General features: G+C 47.1%; 1 pseudogene; it reads right to left on the bottom strand.

The window, feature by feature from the left end:
* Nucleotides 1-1,892: 1,892 nt before the first annotated feature.
* LOC133059331 (lymphokine-activated killer T-cell-originated protein kinase-like) lies at nt 1,893-15,431 on the bottom strand (annotated as a pseudogene).
* Between the last annotated feature and the right edge of the window lie 590 nt (nt 15,432-16,021).

Here is a 16,021-nt window from a genome sequence, read left to right as displayed (position 1 = left end):
CGCCCAGGACCCACAGATGGGTAGAGGAGGGTGAGCCTGCAGTCAGGGAGGTTGGTTTAGAAGCTGACACAGAGGAATAAAGAGATGCCAGGGGCGGTGATGGTGGTACGAAGACAACATAGCAGCGATTTGACCTCCTAAACCAGGGAGGGGGAGTCTGGCAGAAATTCCACAGGTCCAGTTGGAGAGGCTGTGGGGACGATGACGCACCAGCCCTAGAGGAGGCTGCAGGCGATGTGCTCCGAGGTGGGCATGGCCAACAGCATGTCTGGTTTCAGGCGTGCCGAGTTGTGTGTGATTGGGGGGCGTCACTGAGGGCTTCTGAGGTAGTTTCACATGCTCGTTTGGAACTCAAGGGGCATTCTGCTTGGAAACCCAGATTTCTATGTCCGTTTCTCTCCAGTAATTAAATTTTTAGAAGCTGTGAATATTCCGTCCATGTGTGCCTGTCTCAAATTTTCCCCATCATACATGGCTCTGTGATTTTTCTCTTTTCTTTAATACTTCCCTAGTTTTGATTTTGTTTCTATCTGTATAAGACTTATTTTTGAAATGTACTAAAGTAGGGATTTATGATGAATATAGCCAATTGCCCCAATATCTTTATTCATTTATTTATTATCTTGGCTGCACCGTGCGGCATGTGGGATCTTAGTCCCTAACCAAAGATTGAACCCATGCCCCCTGCAGTGAAAGTGCAGATTCTTAACCCCTGGACATCCAGGGAAGTCTCTTCTTTTTTTATTTTTATTTTTCATTGTCAATATAATGAAAATTTTAAAAAAAGAATCAGACATTTCGAGGACTCCCTGTCACATGAGAAAAGTTCAATGTCATAGCAAACATAACACATTGTACTGGCATGAGGTCTTTCATTCAGTATCTTTGACTCTTGCCTCCCAATATTCGGGACTGCTGTCCTGTTCAGAGGGACCTGCCCTCGGGCTGCATGAAGCGTCCTGGCTGCCCTTCTAAAGGCAGATTTCCCTACAAAAAGCTTTTTTTCCCCACCCGGAACTGTTTCCCAGGAGCCAAAACCCATTCCCGGTGAAGTCCTCCCTGCCAGGAACAATCGTGTCGGGAAAGAACAGAACGCGATCAGGAGCGGCTTGGAACTTTGGAGCCTGCAGTTGACTGTCCCTGCCGGCTGTGACCCGGGCAAGCCCTGGTCACTCTCTTGTTACTGGGTACCTGCTCTGAGCCAGGTCCCCGAGCTCTCTGGTGACATCTGGTCCTCGGCATCCTCATTTAACAAAAGAAGAGGTAAATATACCTGCCTTGCGGGGTGATTGTGGCGCATAAAAGGAAGTAATCCATGCAGAAGGGCCTCTCACCATGCCTGCCTCGGGGCAGGAAGTCTGTCAATATCAGGGTATCCTGTGGCTGAAAACCTCGCCTCTAGTTATCTCTCTCCCTCCCCAGTTAAACACAATGGCGGCGGCAGCAGCACCAGCAAGATGCAGTCCAGCTACTTGTTCTAACAGTTTCCTGCTGGAGGGACGTCCATCTCCCCAGTTAGTTGGAGATGACAGGCTCCTGGACCTTCTGGGAAGCCCCAAGCTGCTCAATTAGGTGGTTCCCATCCCTGCACCCCGTTCTGAAGGCTTCTCATCTCGGGAATTCATGGACTCAGGCAATGGCGTGTCACCCCCAGTCCAGGAGGTGTGACAGCCACCCCGTCTGGTACGAAATGAAACAGAGTGGAATTAACTCTTTGTTGCCCAGCAAGGACCTCTAGTCCCCAGAGACCTAAAAAAATCTGGGGCCTCCCCTACAGGGGAGCTCCCCAGGGAAGACACAGAGATCTCGGGGCGCCCCCACTGGGCCCCGCTGGGCCTGCTCTCCCGACCAGGTTCCTGCCTGCTGTTCTGCCGTGTGATGGGACAGCCGCCTTACGGCCCCTGTAGCTGCAGACGCCAGGCCCCTGATGAGGACACGGCAGCTGGCTCTTTCTTCTTGCAAACACTGACGGCGCCCTGAACATCTTTGCAGAGTGAACCTTCGCTGACGGGCAGCTGGAGGAGAGCCACACGGGCTGGCTCCTGAGCGTTCTCCGTCCAGTCCTCACAGTGACAGCGACGGTGGTGAGGCTGCTGGCGACAGCTGTGACGCCCTCAGTAGCTCCCGTTTATTGCCCTGTTTGGCTAAAGGCCTGGCAGATCGTCAAGGCCTCTCTGGCTTTTTACTTACTGCAGGCCGGAGACGGCTCGCGCGCACCGTAACACTTCCTCTCCCCACTGTCCCGCCCTGTCACCATCTCACTTTAGAAACAAGCTTTCAGAGAGGTGAAGACTCGTCCGAGGCCGGGCGGCCAGCAGTGGCAGAGCCCGAGCTGGTACCGGGTCCGCCTGCGTGACGCTGGCACTCGGCTGCGCCCCTGACGGATTGGACCATCCGTGCCCGCGGCGGGCTGCCTGCGGGGCCCCCGGGGCAGGGGTGGAAGGAGAGGGGAGAGCCTAAGTCAGCCCCGCCAGCAGGGAGGACGGAGCCGGGAGGCGGGTTGTCTATTGATTGACTGAAATTGGATTTGTTGACACAAACTGCCAGCGTTTCACCGTGACGAAAGGATTGCCCACCAGCCTCATAACAAGCCCAGATTTCCCTGAGGGCTGCCCGAGCTGCTGGTGCGGTTCTTTGTCAGGAGAAGAAAGCAATTAGGAGGCCGGGGGAGGTTATTAGGCCTTATTGCTTCGCTCAGCTCCTGCGTCCACGGCGGGGAGGAGGGGGGCGCGGATTTCGGGCCCCTCGGGCTACGTGCCGTGGGTTCTGTTCTCACCGCATCCGCATCCGCCGTGTGCAGCCGGTCGGGGGACTAACAGCTTGCGGAGGCTGACTCCAAAGCAGGTAGAGAAGGCGCACACAGACCGGGTCGCCCAAAGAAACCAGCAGGTGGAACCAGCGCTTGCCGGCTTTAAAAATAACATCGTTGTGTTCTAAACACAAACCCGTGAAGCCACAGCACGCACACGCGTCTCTACTGTGCGTTCTGCATCCCGCTCCACGTTCTGTCACGTGAACACTGCTCAGACTGGCATAGGTTAAAAGACGTATTCAAGGAAGAGGGCCCGCTCCACGCGTCTGCAGAGGGGCGTCTGCAGAGGAGGCAGTGCTTCCGTGCGGGGCGGGGGCTCACCGCATCGCTTTAGCGACGGTTACTGGGATCTCAGAGATGCCCGGGAGTGTGGGTGAGCAGCGGGGTGATGGACCGTTAGGGATACTGCCGCCTGACGTTTGTGTGTTACACCCAACAGAGCACTTTCACTGACACTGCTTTACTTTTTGTTGTTGTGATAAAGTAGACATAATATTTTCCATCTTAACCCTTTTAAAGCGTACACATCTGCCCCTTTGAGCACATCCTTATTGTTCTGCAACCATCGCCACCATCCATCCACAAACATTTGTCCTCCTCTCAAACTGAAACCCGGTCCGCGTTCAGCACTTCGCTCCTGTTCGCCTGATCCCAGCCCCGGCAACCACTGTTCTTTCTGCCTCTATGAGCTTGACTGTCTAGGCAACTCACGTAATACTGGCCTTTTACTGATTGGCTTACTGCACTAAGCATGTCTTTGGTTTCATCCACTTTGTAGCATGTTCCAGAATTTTCAAAACTGAACAATGTACGCATAGACCACGTTTTGTTTATCCATCATCAGTGGGTTCTTTCCACCTTTTGGCTATTGTGAATAATGCTGCTTTAAATACGGGTGTACAACAGGTCAGATCCCTACTTTTACTTCCTTTGTGTCTATACCCAGAAGGGAAATTGTTGAATCCTATGGTGACTCTGTTTTAATTTTTTGAAGGACTGCTGGACCATTTCCCATAGCCTGCGCCATTTTGCATTCCTGCCACCACTGCCCAAGGGTTTACCCTCTGAACATCCTCACCAACGCCTGCTACTTTCTGTCTTTTCTGATAATAGCCATCCTGGTGGATGTGAGTGGTAACTCATGGTGATCTTGATTTGCATTTTCCTGATGATGAGTGACGTCGAGCATCTTCTCTTGTACTTGCTGGTTATTTTCATATCTTCTTTGGAGAAATGTTTATTCTAGCCCTTTGCCCATTTTTTAAAAAATTGTTTTAGTCATGTTGCTTTATTTTTATTCTTACAGTGGCTGGGGCTAGAGTTATGGATAAACCCCATTTTACAGAGAGGAAAATGATCACAGGTGTCTTAAAACTTGCCTGCAGTTTCCCAGGAGGTTGGCTGTCAGCTCTGTGACTTTCAGAGCCTCTTTCTCTCGGCCTCTGGAACTGCTTATCAGGCTAGAGCATCCAAGGCTGGGAAAGAGTAGCTGCTGGCCACACCTGCGGGGGCTGACAGGTGCCATATTCAAGGTAAGGAGGAACCAGGCAGGTGAGAGAGGAGGAAGATCAAAAGCAAGTGACGTGTGTCGTCTATCGCACCCACACCCACATCCGCGCAGGCCATCAACAAATGCATGCAAAGTGCTAGACCCTGTTCCAGGCTGACACTTGGGAGGTGAGCGGGAGAAGAAGGCATTGCCTCCGTGGTATTTATATCCTCCAACCGCCCTCACGTGGCTGTGGAGCCCTTAACACGTTGGTCATCGCCGCGAGAAGTGCTGTCAATGCACCAGAGACCGAAAATGGAAAGGACTTCATGAATACTTTTCCCTATTGGTTACGTGTTGAAACGATAACATTCTGGGTGTCTTGGGCTCGATAAAATATATCACTGAAGTTGATCTCACCTGCTTCCTTCTGTCCTTTGACGTGTGGCGACTATTAACTGGAAGATTACGTATGAGGCTCACGTTGTAGTTCTACTGAACAGCGCTGTTCCAGCCAAAGCCAGGGGCAGCAAGTAAAGAAGCAAATAAACAGATATTGGCACGTCAGGAAGTGAAGGATGGAGTGGGTGACGCAAGCTGGGGTGGGGCGGAGGTGCTCTTCTCGGGGGGCAGGCGCTCTGCGGAGATGCTGTCTGGGCAGAGACCCGAAGGCGGGGCTCAGGGCAGGTGCTCTTGGAGGAGCAGCAGGGCCGGGTGGCGGGGGCGGGGTGAGCCCAGGGTGGGGAGGGAGACTGGAGAGGCCAGTGGGCAAGGTCCTCCCCCAGCCTTGAAGGGTGACTGACAGCAGACCCAGGGAAGATTGACAGCAGGGACAGAGTCCCCACGAGGTGCTGAGCCAGCCAGACCTGGGGGACACCAGGGGCTGCTGCTTTGGGATGGAGGGGACCCGTGACGGGGCCAGAATTCATGTCTGCTGCTGAGTCTGAAACCTCATTTTGCTGACAAAGGTCCATCTAGTCAAAGATATGGTTTTTTAGTAGTCATGTACGGATGGGAGAGTTGGACCATAAAGAAGGCTGAGCACTGGAGAATTGATGCTTTTGAACTGTGGTGTTGGAGAAGGCTCCTGAGAGTCCCTTGGACTGCAAGGAGATCCGACCAGTCCCTCCTAAAGGAGATCACCTCTGAATATTCACTGGAAGGACTAATGTTGAAGCTGAAACTCCAATACTTTGGCCACCTGATGCGAAGAGCTGACTCATTAGAAAAGACCCTGATTCTGGGAAAGATTGAAGGCAGGAGGAGAAGGGGTCGACAGAGGATGAGATGGTGGGATGGCATCACTGACTCAAAGGACCCGAGTTTGAGCAAACGCCAGGACATAGTGAAGGACAGGGAAGCCTGGCGTGCTGCTTTCCATGCGGTCGCAAAGAGTCAGATGTGACTGAGCCAGTGAACAACAAAAACTTGAGTCTGAGTTTTGCTGCGGTGTTTGAATGGATACGTGCGGTTCGTGTTTGGAGACAGAGGTCTGGAGCCTGGACGAGTCGCTGAGACTGAAAAGACATGGCAGTAGAGGTCACCTTGAAGGACACCCGTGAACCCATGAGCACAGATGGGGTCATGAGTGGTCCTTGGGGGATGATAACTGGTCAAGTCCAGTTTGAGTCCTGGCTCTGCTGCCTCCCACTGCCGAGCGCCTCTTCATCTGGGGATGGACCACAGGCCCGTGGGTCCTTGCAAGGCACCTCTCTCTTCCTTTGTCTCAACATGGGCTGGCCCTAGGGCGACCTGGCCAGGGGTGGTGGTCCTCTGCTGGCCCGAGCCTGGCCCTAAGAGGTGCGGGAGCAGCTGCCTCATCTCTTGGCGCCCCAAGCCCTTCATAGGGACTCGCCTGGCCTGAGGTCGTCATGTTGGGAGGAAGCCTCCCCACCCTGTAAAGGGGCTGGATGGGGGGACAGAGAGAGAGGCCCAAACAGCCCCCTGCCTTTGAGTCGTTCCCACTGAGGTCCCGGAGCACAGACTGTCGGTCTTTGCCTTTTGTGACCCAAGTTTATGACGTACAGAAGGGCGAGGTGTAAGAATAATAAGCTGTCGGTTTAAGCTACTAAGTTTTAGAGTAGTTTATTCAGCAACAGATAAACAGAACAATAGATAAAATGGGAGAATAATACTTACTTGGTTGTTGGGAGGGTGATGTGAAATTAGAAGCACAATTTTTGGCTTTGGATTGGTGCTAAATAAACTTCCCTTTTCTTTCCATTGTACAGGTTATGCTATAAAGTCAAAACCCTGTCTTGACTTAGTTCAGCCTTGCAGAATGGCAGAGAAGAAACTGAAGTCATATTTCATGTCATACATACCTTGTTTAAACGTGTGGGAATATTAATCATGAAATTACAGTAGATAGTCGCTCAGTCGTGTTCAAACCTTTTTGACCTCAGGGACTGCAGCCTGCCAGGCTCCTCTGTTCATGGGATTTCCCAGTCAAGAATACTGGCGTGGGCACCCATTCCCTTCTCCGGGGGATCTTTCTGATGCAGGGATCGCACCCAGGTCTCCTGTGTTGCAGGCAGAGTCTTTACCATCTGAGCCACCAGCGAAGCCTGATGTTCCCTCCGTTCAGTTGCATCTCTCACCTTGGTTACACTGGTTTCGAGTCGCATTTTACTTTTCTTGTGTTGACACCTGTGTTGAAGGTGCCAGACATCCCCAGGGAGCTCTTGGACGACCGAACCTGTCAGTCGGACTGCTCAATCGATGTGACTATTTTCTTCTTTTTAATAGGTCAGACTTGTCTTTATTTTGAGTTTTCATTTTTTATCACAATATAGTTGATTTACAATGTTTCTTTATTTCAGGTGTACAGCTAAGTGATTCAGTTATTGTTGTTCGGTCGCTGAGTCGTGTCCGACTCTTTGCGACCCCGTGGACTGCCGCACGCCAGGCTTCGGTTATACGTATATATCTGTATCTAGATGTAATCCTTTCTTTTTCATATTCTTCTCCATTACAGTTTATTACAAAAGGCCGAGTAGAGCTCCCTGTGCTGTATGGTAGGTTCTTGTTGGCCGTATCTATTACGAAAGAGATTGTAGAGTGTGTATGTTAACAACAAACTCCTAATTTGTGTCTCCCCCATCCTTCCCCTTTGATGACCATAAGTGTGTTTACTACGTCTGTGAGTTTATTTCTGTTTTGTAAATGAGTTCTTTTGTATAATTTTTTAGATTCCTCGTGTAAGTGATATCATGCAATATCTGTGTTTCTCTCTCTGACTTCACTTCGTATGATAACTGTTGGGTCCATACATGTTGCTGCAAATGACATTCTTTTTTAAAATTCTTTTTTATGGCTGAGTAGTAGTCCGTTTTGAATAAATTTGTATATATATATATATATATGCCTATTTTAATATTTATGCCTTTTCTGACCCCACATATATTTTTGCTCATAATTATTTAATATGTGAAGTGAAAGTCACTCAGTCATGTCCAACTCTTTCTGACCCCGTGGACTATACAGTCCATGGAATTCTCCAGGCCAGAATACTGGAGTGGGTAGATGTTCCCTTCTCCAGGGGATCTTTCCAACCCAGGGATCGAACCCAGGTCTCCCACCTTGTAGGCAGATTCTTTACCAGCTGAGCCACAAGGAAGCCCAAGAACACTGCAGTGGGTAGTCTATCCCTTCTCCAGGGGATCGTCCCAACCCAGGGATCGAACTGGGGTCTCCTGCATTGCAGATGGATTCTTTACCAACTGAGCTATCAGGGAAGCATGATAAAAAACTTCAATTTGATTTAATTCTTTATTAAAGGGAATCCACTGTGCTTCGCCCAGGTTGAGTCTTTAACGAGAGCAATTATAGAGAAGATTATGGCCGAGAAGAGCAGGTTTGCTTTGCTTCTCCAGGAGGAAGCTCTGTGCAAAGACAGGAGAGGAAGTGCAGCTCCCAAAAGTTAACCTGCCCCTGAGAGCAGACAGAATTGACCAGGAGGCCGCTGACCAGGCAGCCTGTGAGCTCACGAGGGTCTGTGAGCGCAAGGCTTCAGTTTACATGCTCTTTAGTCGTGAGAGCAGAGACAGTCAAAAAAGATTTAGCAAGGTCAAATTAAGAAGAGATCATTTTGGTGGTTATAAACCTGTATTTGTTTTTTTATTCTATTTTTATTGTTTGATTTATTTATGGCCAATAAATTAATTTTTAAATTACTGATGCTGGAAAAGATTGAGGGCAAGAGGAGAAGGGGTTGACAGAGGATGAGATGGTTGGATGGCACCAACGACTCAATGGACATGAGTTTGAGTAAGCTCCAGGAGCTGGTGATGGACAGGGAGGCCTGGTGGGCTGCAGTCAGTGGAGCTACAAAGAGTTGGACACAACCTAGCAATTGAACAACACCCGGGAGTTCAGTAGTTGAGACTCTGCTTTTCTATTGCAGCGGGCACAGGTTTGGGAACTAAGAGCTCACGTGAGAAGTGATGTGGCCCTACCCCCCAAAAATTTTAAAAAGTAAAGGAAATGCTTTTTATATTTCACCACTTAGTGTGATGTATGCATGTATTTTTATAGACTAAAAAATCATTTTGAAGAAATTTTCTATGTTAACAGTGAAAAATAAAATGCTATGAGTCTTTCTTAAAAATCATGAGCAATTGTTATTAATTAATTTCTAACTTACATCTGCTTTAAAAGATTCAAAAGATTATCTGGATTCTTCCCCTTTTCTGTCCTTGGAAGCCTGGAATACTGTTTTCAAAATTAGATAAGTAATGCTCGCACTCATGCATTCATTCATCCATTCACCCATCAAAACTCTATTGAATGTCTACAAACTCTGAGATACTAAGATAAGAAATAGATCAGCAATTTATAGAGATTTACCAACAGCACATCATGATTCCTTTGGGTTTTGGCATTGCTTTTCAGAGCCAAGGAGTTAGCCAAAGAAATGATATTCTAAGTGGCCCTGGGATCATAGGAGATAAAACGGATTACTGTACTGTGGAGAGATCTCTAGCAGACACCAAGGAATAATGAAACTGGGGAGCCAAGACCTTATTCCTGGAGGCGTAGGCACTTAGATTCCAGAAGACACCCGAGGCCATTTGTTTGAGCCAAATGACGCTCCTTTGGACAGCTATCCAATCGTTGCTTATATAATTCCAGCCAAGGATGAAAAATTCCGTAGATCATCACTGTCCGCTGTAATTGTTAGGATGATTTTTCTTAAACCAAGGTGAAATTTCCTGCCTGGCACTCTTTTCCAGTGATCTCACCCTGCCCCGCGCTTCCACTGGATGTTTGCCTTTCTTCACGGGTCCTCAGCCTAGGAGGGTCCAGGTGTGATGCCTCCTGGAGATTTCTCCAATCCACACTCACCACTCCCAGGTCCTTCATCACCTGCTCACGAGGACTCTTTCCTAACTGCCCACCACTCTTCCTTTGGCCACACCGCATTTGTCACCGTCTCCCCTCGGCCTTAGTGCCAGCATCACATGGCATTCTCCACGAGCCGATCATGGTCAGTGTCAGGGGATGATGACATCCTCCAGCCTTGTCACCTCCACCTGTTCCACCTTCCCCACTGTCATTCTCTGAATCAACCCTTGCTTGTCTTTCAACACCCGGGGAAACTTGGAGAGACTCGTAGGTGTTCTTAGGAGCGAAGGTGGCCCAGAAGACCATACATCCATTTCTCCAGAGGGAGGCTGGGCTGTGTGAACAGGGACACCCCCAGCCCTGTGCTCAGGAGAACAGTTCTTTTTAAAATTTTTGTTTATTTTTAATTGCGATGGGTCTTCATTGTCGTGCGAGGGCGTCTCATTGCACAGCTTCTGCTGTTGCAGAGAATGGACTCTAGGCACGTGGGCCACAGTAGCTGTGTTGCACGGGCTTAGTTGCTCTGCAGCATGTGGGATCTTCCCTGGACGAGGGATCGAACCCATCCAGGGTTCAATCATTCCCTGGACTGGCAGACAGATTCCTAACCACTCTACTCCCGGGGAAGTCCTGACCGCAGTTCTTTCTGTGCTAAGACATTAAGAGGCTTCCCTCCACAGTCCTAGGCAAGAAGACACTGTGTGGGACATGAACACTAAACAAAATAACTCTTAATAATAAATAGACAAATGAGCGTGTGTTTGCTGTGACTTTCACCATTCCCTGTGAAATGCAAAACATTCATGGTGTCAGAATGTGGTACTGGAGGAGCTGCGGGGCCCTGTTGAATGTTGTCGCACGTTATCCGGGTTCTTCGTCAGGAGTGGTCACCTTACAGCCTCCCTGGAACAGTATTTAGTTTCCTATTTGGCAACAAGCTTCGTTCTCATCAGTCCCTCCATTAGTCACTCACCCCCCAGCTGGTGGCCTGTCTTCTTATCAGATGTGAGCATCCGATAGCACCCAGGTAGCATCCAGGTAGCAGAAGACCCCAGAAACCCAGACTCAGCCCTGAGGTCCCAGCTCCCACTGTGGTCTCTGGTCCCCCTGCCTCCCATTATGGGTTTTTGTGCCTCAACCCTCCTTAACTTCCAACGGCTGAAGAAGAATAAAAGGTACACAGACAACCACAGAAAACAGTAGTTTATTAACCTGGACTGATCCAGAAAGGGCTATAAGACGAACACCCTAGCCTATGGAGGGTCATAAATAACAAAGATAATTTTCCTATGTTTTACACAAGTATAATTTTTGGTGGTAAACAGTAAGATGATATATATGTGTACTTCCTATCCCAAACTGTACACAATTAGCATTTAGAAGATTGTAATTATAGCTTGGTTGGGCTTTTGGTAGGTGCTAAAATTGATTTCTTGGCTGAATTATTTTGTAATAGACTTAAACCACTAATTGTACACCTAAACGAAATTGAGTGTGAACAAATCGAATAACTTTTATTTTATCTTGGATAATAATTTATTGATGCAAATAAAACTCCTTAATTAAATCTGGCATAGCCAGGCCTGTGGAGGCCCACATAAAGGCATTCTGTCACCCAGCTTTAGTGGTGATTTTAATTTTAGAATAATGCTCTGCTATTCTTAGAGAGAATTGTGTATCTATTAAGGACTGCGGAGGTAGTGAGTTGTTTGAAATCAGTGCCTCTTTGAATTTCAGATGGATTTAGGACAGATCTTTCTGGGAGAAGTGCTGATTTATAAATCAGAATTAAATATAGCCAAAACTGAAACTTAGGTTACTATTCCTGAAAATAGCCTCTTATTTCAGAAGTTTTCAAAGTTTCTCAAAAAACAGAAGAAATGGGTCAATTGTGGAGACACACTTTTATTCTGATCAATACATGCTAGAGACTTGATCAAAGAGAAACCATTAATACAAGCGCATTAGTTTCCTAAGACTGCCATTACAAAGGACTGCGCTCCAGATGGCTTTAAAAAAGGAATGTATTATGTCACAGTTCTGGAGCCTAGAAATTCAAAATCAAGGTACGAGCAGGTGCCTCCTCTAGCTTCCGGTGGCTGTCACGCTCCTTGGCATTCCTGGACTTGTAGCTGAATGACTTCTGTCTCTGCCTCCATCGTCGGACGGCTCCTCCCGGTGTGTCTCTGTCTCCACGTGGGATAGGACGGCACCCGTCATCCTGGAGTACGATGTGGTCCTCCCACTACACTGCTATGTGACTCCATCCTCATTAACTACCTGTGTCCAAATAAAGTCACATTCCCACGTACTAGGGGTTCAGACTCCAACACAGATTTTTTGGAGGGGGACATAATTTAACCTTTAATAATAAGAAAAAATTATCATTGCTCAGTTCTAAGTATCTACTCGGGGAGGCAAACAGAAATTTAATGAACAACTCACCGCAAATAAGAATTGCTTGATATGTATATTCTCAGCCTCTTTTAATTCCCATTAATCACAACCCGATCGAATATAAAAACTGTTAACTCTAATACCCTGAGGGATGTAAAAGGACATGATGAAATGAAGGCAACTTCTTCCTGCTTCCCTTGAGACTAGGAGAAGAAGAATGAGGATTCGCCGGCAGTAGGAGAGATTTAAAGCAATATCCACTTGTGTCAAAATGGTAGAGCCTCACGGTAACTGGGAAGCTGCCCCAGTCCCCTTCTCTGGGGGGTGTTGGTAACACGGACGGTTCTTCCCTGCCAGAGATGGGTGGACTGGAGACATTTTTGGAAGTAAGAGGTGGATTGGCTCAGGTTTTCAAACTGTTTCCCAGAGCCTTGAAGTTGCACAAGGCACATATGTGGGGCTCTTCCATGCCAACCCCTTGACTCTGTAGATGAGAAAAGGAACTCACTCTGTCCTGTGACTCTCCAGACATTGAGTATATTTGAGTTCATCAGGCTATTAGAGAGGAAACAAAGGCTGTTTCCTCTCTAATCTTTGGCTTGTAACTAATCTCTCACCTACTGGCGGTGTCTTGATACTGTCTTTTGTGATCCAGAGAGCCAACTTCTCCTGTGTGGCTACAGTGATATTTTCCTTATAGGTGTGTGCGTGTGCGTGTGTGCGTGCGTGCATGTGTGCACAGACATTGTGAGCATATGTTCTCACAGCACAGGACCTTCTGGAAGGGTCTCCCCTCAGCATTGTCCCTAGGGCCGCCCCTGACAGAGCCGCAGGGTTGACAGCGGTCCACTGCCAGCCAGCACTACGGTGGGAACCGATCCACCCACGAAGCAGGAACAAGTTGTGTTTCCCCGCCTTCTCCAGTGAGTTGTAGCAGCCCTCCCCCGCCGCCCGCATAGTTATAAAGCTGAGAGAAGTGTCAGGGCAACGCAGGAGGTGATGTGCAGCCCTGGCACCCCTTGTGTCCTCTGGACTTGCTCGGGACTGATCCTAAATGTACTGTTTCTATCAGATGCCTGACTGACTTGGTGGATGTGATGATGTCCTGCTCGTGATGAGCAGTTCCGGTCATATCATCACTTGATGTTCCATTTTCAGCTTGATTTCTATTATCTATCATCACTTCAGGAGCTGGTTTTTATTTAAAATTTTTTTTCAAGTTCTTCCTAGTTTCTTTTAATTTTTTTAAAATTCAAAATCTATCTCTATTATTATTTTTAAAAATGTCTTATTTTTTTAATTAATTAATTATTATTTTGTTGTTGCTGCACCACACAGTATGCAGAATCTGAGTTCCCCGACCAGGAACTGACCTGTGCACACACACCCACACCCACTCCCTCACCCCCCACCCCCCACCTTCCCACACCACCCCCCGCCTTGGGAGCATGGAGTTTTAACCACTGAACTGCCAGGGAAGTCCAGGAGCTGTTTTGTTTTTTGTTTTTTTTAACTTTCACTCAGTAAGTTTAATGACAACACTCAATTCAGAGGAGTACAAAACAGGATAACACACCTTTGGGTAACTGACAAGTCCTTCATTCTATATTGTCCTTTTAGGGTTTTATTTTTATACCAATACTGTGATGTGCTTAAGATACACATCAGTAAATAAAGGTATTAAAGATACCAGTACAGAAAATACATTCAGTAAATTAAAGCAAAGACCAAAGCTCTGGAACAAGACGAGCCTTAGCCAAAGCTGTTTGGATATACCCAGGGAGCTACTTTTTTGAGCCTCATCCCAGGTCTCTGGTCTCAGCAACCATATTTAATATGCACATCAGCCAAGAAAGGCCAGCAAAAGGTTTTTTTTTAAAGGTAAGCAAATGTAGACTTATTTTGTAATACACAAAGTGTTAATTTCAGTAGATCCATTAAAACAGAAAATCTGAGAAAGATCATCAATCAAATAGTCACTCAATCCAAATTAATGTTAGACATCTGTTTTACAGCACTCCTTTAAAATCTATATAAAGTTCAAATTTTTCAGTAGTTTCTTAAACTTTATAGGAAACTCTCTACAATCTCAAATGCTTATTAACATAAGCATACATGAAATACCTTTATAATAGAAACAGTTGTTCAAATGTTACTAAGGTACTATCTATGGTCCTAAAATAGGCCACTTCCATCTAATAATTATGGATCATCATAATAGCTACATAAATGTATCATGATAAACAGAACCGCCGGAGCCATACTTGAGGCTCCAGTAGTCATGCATTTGAGGTGACCACAAGACATCATTTCTGAAGCCTCCACAGTGTGGGCGGCCGAAGGACGACCTTTAGGATCTTCATCAGTGCACGCGGAGAAGAGCTCAATTACTCTCTGGTACGTTTCATCCAGTTCTTCCATATCAATAGGCGGCCTTGTTCCCAAAGCTGCATAGTATGCGTCATCATCAAAGTCACTTTCATAAGAAGTTTTATCATCGTCATCATCTTCTGGAAGATTGATGTGTGGAATAGATAAAGTCATCATTTCCCACCGAGTAAGGCCAAAGGCAAATGTGTCTGCCTTGTTGGTAATAATACCATCCTCATCCCGAGCTTCCTTAGGTCTCCAAGGCTCAGCGCCAATGGAACAGGTCTCAGGGGAAGTCACAGTCAAATTTTCATCCAATGGTAGGGAGACTCCTACATCACAGGTTTTAATTGTTTCAAAGTCACCTTTAATAACAACATTTGAAGACTTTATATCTCCACGGAGCAGTTTCTTATCTTGGTGTAGATGCTTTAACCCTCTTGCCATGTTCAAAGCAACTTTTAAAATTGTGGCTGCTGGAAAAGGATCTTGGCTGTCTTTATTTCATTCTTCTATTAAGTTTGGAGAAGGAGATGGTGGCCCACTCCAGTATTCTTGCCGGGAAAATCCCATGGACGGCAGAGCCTTGGTGGGCTGCCGTCCATGGGGTTGCAAAGAGTCAGACATGACTGTTCAATTTCAATTTCTATTAAGTCATTCAGAGACTTTTCACCTCCATATTCCATAGCAAGACACAGACAACCATCACCAGCTTCAGTGAAAGCTATAATTTGGATGATTGAGGCTTTTCAAATGCTTAGCTTCATCAGTTAGTCTCTTTAGATACATACTCTGATAAACATCATTACATCTAGGGTTAATCTTTTTCACAGCCCAAGGAGAATGAGACAAACCTCTTAGAGATCTTTTCATAAGGTAGACATTTACTCCAGTACCAAAGCCAAGCTTTTGCATAAATGGAGAGGCAGGAATATTTATACATGGAGTTAAACATAATGCAGATTTCCTTTTTTCAGATCATCTGCTTGGTGTCTTGAAATTATTGGTTTCTTCCATTGTAGTAATCGCTCAAGATCTGGAGCCATGAGGTGAGATGATGAGATGTCCAGGGAAAGGCTGTTTTGAAAACTGATCCTGAGTGGCCCTGAATACTCCACAGCTGCCTGGGGCTCCCACCTGCCAACACACGGACTCAGCCACTGTCGTGAATACGCTGGGCTTCTCCCAGGAACTGGTTTTTAAATAGGAGTGTTTTCACAGTAAATTGTCCCTGAGATGGAATGGCCATGACCTCGGTCTAGAATCCTCGATATTCTGTACTGCCGATCTCCTACCGGGGCTTGTCTAGGATCCCTGACAGCATCTTATTCTGCTCTGGATACGTCTAGCACTGATGGATCTGATAAGTTATGTGGCCTCAGTAGCAGGGTAGGCTGCACTGAAACCTAGGATTTCTGGAGAGCCCCTCATACTGTGGGCCTCACTCAAGCCCAGCACTCAAGACATAGTATCAAGTGCAATATAGGCTGCCCCCCAAATCCAAAGTGTCCCCAAGCCATGGGCCATTTTATACGGGGTAATTATTTACCTTAGAGGGCATCCCCGTAAGAGGCACCGACCTCTTAGATCTTCATCAGTATGGCAGG

This window comes from Dama dama, chromosome 7 (genome assembly GCF_033118175.1).
Source record: "Dama dama isolate Ldn47 chromosome 7, ASM3311817v1, whole genome shotgun sequence".
Classification (NCBI taxonomy): Eukaryota; Metazoa; Chordata; class Mammalia; order Artiodactyla; family Cervidae; genus Dama; species Dama dama.
Note: the sequence above shows the minus strand (reverse complement) of the source record. Positions and strands in the feature narration are given on the sequence as shown.